The sequence below is a fragment of the Coregonus lavaretus genome (genome assembly GCF_964263955.1).
Source record: "Coregonus lavaretus genome assembly, contig: HAP1_SCAFFOLD_280, whole genome shotgun sequence".
Lineage (NCBI taxonomy): Eukaryota > Metazoa > Chordata > Actinopteri > Salmoniformes > Salmonidae > Coregonus > Coregonus lavaretus.
Genome location: NW_028161584.1, coordinates 532396 through 540454, shown reverse-complemented (window position 1 = coordinate 540454; position 8059 = coordinate 532396). Strand labels below are relative to the sequence as shown.

Sequence of the window (8059 nt, the reverse complement as noted above, 5' to 3'; positions counted from 1 at the left end):
GAGGCTACAACAAATGCTAACCTCTCACCATTAACCTCAAATAAAAGGTGACATTCTGTAATGTCACTTAATATGAAACATTATATCTTAAATCCAAAATGATGGAGCATAGCACCAAATGTAAAACTGTAAGCTTCACAGTCCAAACACATATGGTGTGGACTATGTGTGCCTGGTAAACACATGTGGATCTGGTGAACAGTTATCAATTGTTGACCAACTACAGGAATACTGACCTCAGAGTCTCCAGTTTACAGTGGGGATTCCCCAGGACAGCAGAGAGCAGCTTCACTCCTGAATCCTTCAGGTCATTGTTACTCAGATCCAGCTCTCTCAGGTGTGAGGGGTTTGACTTCAGAGCTGAGACCAGAGAAGCACAGCCTTCCTCTGTTAGTCCACAGAATGACAGCCTGCAAAGAGATCATCATGATTTCACAAACACACTGTTAATTTAACACCAGTAATGTAGAAGGACAATGGCAGATGCATTTGGTTTATTCTCTTAAACAACATATAGATGTATCTTCCGTCTCCTTGAATTGTATGGTCATATTGTTATACTAATAATACTAATAATATGCCATTTAGCAGACGCTTTTATCCAAAGCGACTTACAGTCATGCGTGCATACATTTTTTTTTGTGTATGGGTGGTCCCGGGGATCGAACCCACTACCTTGGCGTTACAAGCGCCGTGCTCTACCAGCTGAGCTACAGAGGACCACTAATGTGAACACCAATGCACTGATTCAGTAAGTTTTTCAATTTAATATTATATATTATATACATATTATAATACATGTTTTTCTCTAAACCTAATATTTCTTCCTGATGATTAGAACTTAAATATAATTGTATTTACTCACAGAGCAGCTCTGGAGGCTTTGACCACTGGTAGCAGCCTCAGAAGACCTTCCTCTGATCTGGAGTATTTCTTTGGGTCAAACACATCCAGCTCCTTTTCTGAAGTCAGCAACACAAAGACCAGAGCTGACCACTGTGCAGGTGACAGTTTGGCTTCTGAGAGACTTCCTGATCTCAGGTAGCTTTGGATCTCCTTCACTAGAGAATGGTCATTCAGTTCATTCAGACAGTGGAACAGATTGATACATCTCTCTGGAGAGGGATTGTCTCTGATCTTCTCCTTGATGTACTTGACTGTTTCTTCATGGCTCTGTGAGCTGCTTCTTGTCTTTGTCAGTAGACCTCGTAAGTGCTTCTGATTGGACTCCATTGAGAGGCCCAGAAGGAAGCGGAGGAACAGGTCCAGGTTTCCTGTCTCACTTTGTAAGGCTTTATCCACAGCACTCTTGTAGACGGTAACTTCAGTAACTTGAGGTTCGGCCATTAGATTCTCATTGTTGTTGATGAATGAGAGGAACACATATACAGCAGCCAGAAACTCCTGAATGCTCAGATGCACGAAGCAGTACACCTTTTCCTGGTACAGCACACATTCCTCTTTAAAGATATGTGTGCACAATCCTGAGTACACTGAGGCTTCATTGACATCAATGCCAGCCTCTTTCAGGTCTTCTTCATAGAAAATCAGATTGCCCTTCATAAGCTGTTGAAAAGCCAGTTTTCCCAGTGACAGAATGCTCTCTTTATTCCAGTGTGGACCTGTCTCTTCTTTCCCAAGATACTTTTCATTCTTCTGTTTGGTATGAAACACCACAAGGTGTGAGTACATCTCAGTCAGAGTCTTGGGCATCTCTTCTCTCTTGTGTGTACTCAACATGTGTTCAAGGACGATTGCAGAAATCCAACAGAAGACTGGAATGTGGCACATGATGTGGAGGCTCCTTGATGTCTTTATGTGTGAGATGATTCTGCTGGCCAGGTCCTGATTACTGAATCTCTTCCTGAAGTACTCCTCCTTCTGTGGGTCATTGAACCCTCGTACCTCTGTCACCTGGTCAACACACACTGAAGGGATCTTATTGGCTGCTGCAGGTCGGGTAGTTATCCAGAGGAGAGCAGAGGGAAGCAGATTTCCCTTGATGAGATTTGTCAGCAGAACATCCACTGAGGTTGACTCTGTGACGTCACAACAGATCTTATTCTTCTGGAAGTCTAGGGGCAGTCGGCACTCATCCAGACCATCAAAGATGAACAGAACTTTGTACTTGTCGTAGTTGGAGATTCTTGATTCTGTGGTTTCCTTTGAGAAGTGATTGAGAAATTCAATCAAAGTGTGTTTTTCCCTGTTCATCAAATTCAGCTCCCGAAAAGGGAATGAAAATACAAATTGGACATCCTGATTTGCTTTTCCTTCAGCCCAGTCCAGAATGAACTTCTGCACAGAGACTGTTTTTCCAATGCCAGCGACTCCCTTTGTCAGCACATTTCTGATAAGTTTGTCTTGTCCAGTTAAGGGTTTGAAGAACATTACATTTGATTGCAGTCTCTGGTCTTGCTTGTTTCCTGGTTGTTGTCTCAATCTGTCTCAGCTCATGTTCATTATTGACCTCTCCTGTTCCACCCTCTGTGATGTAGAGCTCTGTGTAGATCTTATTGAGAAGTGTTGGGTTTCCTTGTTTAGCGATCCCCTCAAATACACATTGAAAATACACATTGGCAAATCACAGCAAGCTCATCTGAATCTACAAATAACACAGATGATATTAATATTACGTATGTTTTAAAGCCTACAATATTCTAGGACTGTTATGACATTTTAAATTATAATCATTTTTTCGCTTAACTGACTGTATAAATGTGTAAATGTTTTCATAATGCATTACAGACTGGTGTGACTGATTATATTATTATTGGTATTATCTCTCTCTCTCTCTCTCTCTCTCTCTCTCTCTCTCTCTCTCTCTCTCTCTCTCTCTCTCTCTCTCTCTCTCTCTCTCTCTCTCTCTCTCTCTCTCTCTCTCTCTCTCTCTCTCTCTCTCTCTCTCTCTCTCTCTCTCTCTCTCTCTCTCAACACAACACATTCTTCTGCTACTTGATGAGGTCACTAGGTGTTGTGTTAAGGCTGCTACAATATCATTTAGTTACACAGCTACTTTAGCTGTACTTTAGCTACAGCTTTTAAATGTTTGTTATAAAACAGCATTCAACATGAGGCAGACAGCTCTTACTTTTCTCCAGTGTGTCAGCAAGCTCCTTCTGGTTCATTTTCCTCAGGACGTGCAGTGTGATCTCCAGAGCCCCCTCTCTGGCACTGCTCTCCTGCTTCTCATCTTCAGCATCCACCACTTCCTTATCCTGCTTCTGACTCTCAAAGCCTTCTGGGAGTTCTGGACTAAGAATCCTCTTGAACATCTTCAGCTCGTTCTTCACAAATGTCAGAATATTCTCTTCAAGCAACTGAAATAAATCAAGTAAATAAGTTAAGCAAGAGACTAAATGCTTTCTCATTAACACATGAATGAATGATTGACAGATCAACTTTACTTGAGGTAAACAAAAACAAATGTACATAACAGGACCACATACACTGAATATGGAGTCCAGGTCTGTTTGATGACTCTGGGAAGACTGACCACTGAGAATCTCTGACTGATCTCTCCTGTTGGTTTCTATGGACAAAACATCAGATTACATTTCCTCATCCAGAGAGTGCACACACACACACACACACACACACACACACACACACACACACACACACACAGGGAGGGAATGTTGTGTTAGTTTAATATTGTTTCACGACTATGAAAATGTAAAAAATGATTAACCTTTGGATTATGAAGAAAACAAAAATAAATGGGAAAATGGGAGAGGAGAAATGACTAGAGACAGTGTTGTTTAACTCACTGACCATGACCCATGAGTTCTTCTTACCTTTGTTCACTAGAAAAGTCTCCCTCTCTAAACTGTTCAGGTTGAACCATAGACCAGTCACTCTTCATGGACACACAGCTGGGGACAGGGGTGGCTGGTCTCTCCTAATTGATTGGGCTTCAACACAACAGAGACAAACATTACGTCTCTCATCTACTCTGAACTCAGATGGGGAAACAAGAGTTTCATTCCAAAACGCTATATATCAATTTTCAGAAATGTTAGTAAATTTAAAAAAAGCTTTTATTGTTTAAAGAAATTATGAAAGAGATTGGTGTGTTTTTTCACTATCTAATCATGGTATGGGATTGTTCAATGACAGACATGTATTTGTTTAAAATCTATCACTTGATGGTTTCATTTCAGAGAGACAAATAATCATGTTTTTTTGCAAAATGCTATATATCTGCCTCACTCTCTGAGAAATAAGTAGTACTGCTAGGTTTTACACAGTAATAATATATATCTGCCTCACTCTCAGAGAAATAAGTAGTACTGCTAGGTTTTACACAGTAATAATATATATATCTGCCTCACTATCAGAGAAATAAGTAGTATTGCTAGGTTTTACACAGTTATAATACATTTCTGCCTCACTCTCAGAGAAATAAGTAGTACTGCTAGGTTTTACACAGTAGTAATATATCTGCCTCACTCTCAGAGAAATAAGTAGTACTGCTAGGTTTTACACAGTCAAATGTGACCGACCGGCTTTATTCGATCTTATGTAGCAAAATTTGAAATTGTGTTTTTTTTACATTGGATAAAAGTAGAGACTCAGCTAGAAAAAGGTATATCATACACTACAGTTGAGGAACAATGGGAAAGTAATTCTGCTTTGAAAGATGAAAAACTTGTAACCTCACTTTTGAGAAAATGGCCTTTGAAAGTTTTGGTTCACCTACTGGAGAGCTCTTCTTTATCTACAGTGGTATTACTTTGGCAGATAAGGTCACCCATCTAAATAAATAGTTAAAAAAAAAAAGTTTTATAATTAACTAAATGTATGTTGTTTATGTCAGTTTCATTGTTTGTTATGCTATAAATGGTTATGTTATGATTGTAAGTGGTACAATGAATTAGAAAATGTCATATTTTGAAATTCTGAGTAATTACTACTTTAGTAAGGATATACTTTATTCAGTACTACTGCAGTTGCTTAATAATTCCAATAGATGGCAGCATAAGACCATGAATGACATTTCAGAAGGTTAATTTAGTTTAGTTTTCTCCCTGGATACATCACCACTCCCCCTCACAGGAAAACTCCTGCACACGCTTTTTACTGTCCCTTTCCACACTGTTAACGCAAGATGAATGACTGAAAATGCATTTAACAGATTACTGTGAAGTAATATAATAATCTTGAAAAAGAGGACAGTTACATGCGTTTTGTTTAGATCGTACACTTTTTTCTGACCAGAAAATGTTTAATGTTTGACGGCTATGTGCCAGCCATCTCGTCTTCGACTGTGGGTCACAACAACGTGTACTCAGGTGAACAGTGTGCGCGCTCATCAAGTAGCCGTAACCTTGTTAATAATAAGTTACCTGAGGTAAACCTACAGGGTTAACGCTCACCAAGTAGCCGTAACCTTGTTAATAATAACTTACCTGAGGTAAACCTACAGGGTTAGCGCTCACCAAGTAGCAGTAACCTTGGTAATAATAAGTTACCTGAGGTAAACCTACAGGGTTAATGCAGGCAGGTCTCATTGATAACAATAGTGAAGCTGGCATTGTGACGCAGAACAATGGGCTGGGAATAGAACGTTTCCGCTCTACTTCCTGAACTCCTCCCGTCGATGCAATCCACTTCTGTTCTGCCGGGCTGGGTTTGTTTTGCTAGCTAGCTCCGTTGTGCCGACAAAGCACTGATATCGCAGTGACAAAGAGGATATAAAAATTACAATTACAACATGAAGAAAAGTGGTTCGGGAACGACGTGTGCGGTAGTTGGTTGCAAAAACTCGAGAAAGCACCTGAACGAGTGGTTAGATAGAGAGTGCTACGACCACAAACCAGCTACAAAGAGGCAATGTCCATGCACTCCATTGTTTACATTTTTTCGCAAGCCTGATACCGACTCGGAATCAAGGACCTGGCTGAAGGCATTGAATCTAAAGAAACCACCCCTCAACGTTTTTGTTTGTTCCTATCACTTTGTTGACCAAAAACCTACCAAGGATAATCCTTTCCCAGAGTTGTGGTTGGGATACAATCGCCCTCCCCAGCCAAAGAGGCGTCAACTCACCCAGCGGACCACTGCCTCCCCCCAGATAAAGAAACGCAGACTTGAATCTGAGGGTAAGTTCAGCAACTTTAGCTATGAAGCTGACAATACTGTTAATTATGAAGAAGTTGTCATACATTAACATTGCTACCGGTATTTTGCTAAGGCAGTTGATTGTTTTGGAGATGGGACAAACAATGCCCACGATAGCTACATCATTAATTGTGTGTGTGTGTGTGTGTGTGTGTGTGTGTGTGTGTGTGTGTGTGTGTGTGTGTATGTGTGTGTGTGCCTGCCTGCCTGCGTGTGCCTTAGTCTACATCATAAATACAATGCAAGGTGGCAGGCTGTTGTGATGATGATTGTGTGTGTGCGTGTGAGTGCAATGTTGTAGTACACATTTTTCCATTGTGATGTTTGTAGTGAGAGGACTCTATGCCTGCATTAATTTTGCTCCATCAATGTTTTCTCTTCCCCTTTTTAGATGCTCCAGAAACCTGTCAGCCTGTCTGTGAGGCCGAGCCTGCTACACCAACATTTCGAGATGGCCAGACCCAATGGGAGGATCCGTCACATATTGATCACATTTACTGTTCAACAACACAGTCTGTTAAAGTAGACAAGGCCACACAGTGCGAGGCAGAAATGGGTCCTACTGTGACCAGCACCACGGTCATTGATGATGCTAGGTCCCGGCTGTATACAGGAGTGCTTATGGTTCAATTCTTCACCCTGGTGACGGTGTTGTTGCCTTTCAGTAAGCCATCAATTACCCTTCCTGTTGTTGACCAAATACTTATGACGTTGATGAAACTAAAACTAAACCTAATATTAGGAGATATTGCTCACCGCTTCAATGTGTCTACATCCATGGCAAGCATTGTGATTAGTCACTGGATTGACGTGATGGGTGAACAGTTCAAAGTCCTGATCCCCTGGCTTCCAAGAGAGACCATTCGTGCCACCATGCCCTTGTCGTTTCAGAGGAACTACCCTCGAACCACCTGCATCATTGACTGTGCCGAAAGTGCCATGCAGAGAGCCACAAACCACGACTCAAGGAGTGACACTTTCAGCCAGTATAAATCACGCAACACTGTGAAATATCTCGTCGCTGTGGCCCCTAATGGGCTAATCATGTTTATATCTGATGCCTATGCTGGCAGAAGCAGCGATAAGTTTATCACCATGGACAGTGGGTTCCTAGACTATCTGAGGGCTGGTGATGAGGTCATGGCGGACCGTGGGTTCACCATTCGAGCCTTGCTTGATGAGAGAAGGGTCAGTTTGAACATCCCTGCTTTCACCTACAGGCGCAATCAGTTGACCAATGAGGAGACGACACGCACCAGGCAAGTAGCCAATGTCCGCATACATGTGGAAAGAGCAATCCAGAGACTGAAGGTGTTTAAGATTTTATCCCAGAATGTTCCCATCAGCATGGCACCGAAACTGGACAACATCTTAACCATCTGTGCTGGCCTAGTTAACCTGAAGAGTTCACTGATCAGTGAGGTTTAGAATCTTGCCCTGTGTCCCTGTCTACCAACACCCAGCCATGTTGTTCATTAAATACAGATAAACACAACAAATACTGCGTGCATTGTATTTTTTTATATTATATATGAATATTTTCATAGTGATGTAATTGTGTGGGCTGCTTTTGTATTTTACTTTTTAATACCTGTTAAGATTTAACACGCAATCTTTCTTGTTGAAGCCATTTGTTTAGTTTCCTCAAAACAATTAATTAATCCAGTGTTATGTATGTACAGTATGAGCTTACTATGAATTATGAACTGTGTTAAAATAAATTGTAGCACTCTAAGGATTGAAATTTCATCAAACTTTATTTTCACTCAAACAGTAGGCACACTGATATATTGCACAGCATAAAGAGATCATGTAAACAATGGACATCTGTTGGCTCCTGTGGGCATGACCTAAATAAGGCAGTTTATTTTGGTTTTAAAATGCTGAGATATTTACTGCAGAACTGTAACCTTCCCTCAACAAAATCATCAACAAT

General features: G+C 40.9%; 1 pseudogene across 1 annotated transcript; it reads right to left on the bottom strand.

Moving 5' to 3' along the window:
• Window positions 1–861: 861 nt before the first annotated feature.
• On the bottom strand, window positions 862–2566 carry LOC311120369 (NLR family CARD domain-containing protein 3-like; annotated as a pseudogene). Its single transcript has one exon. The product of its transcript is annotated as an NLR family CARD domain-containing protein 3-like (transcript).
• Between the last annotated feature and the right edge of the window lie 5493 nt (window positions 2567–8059).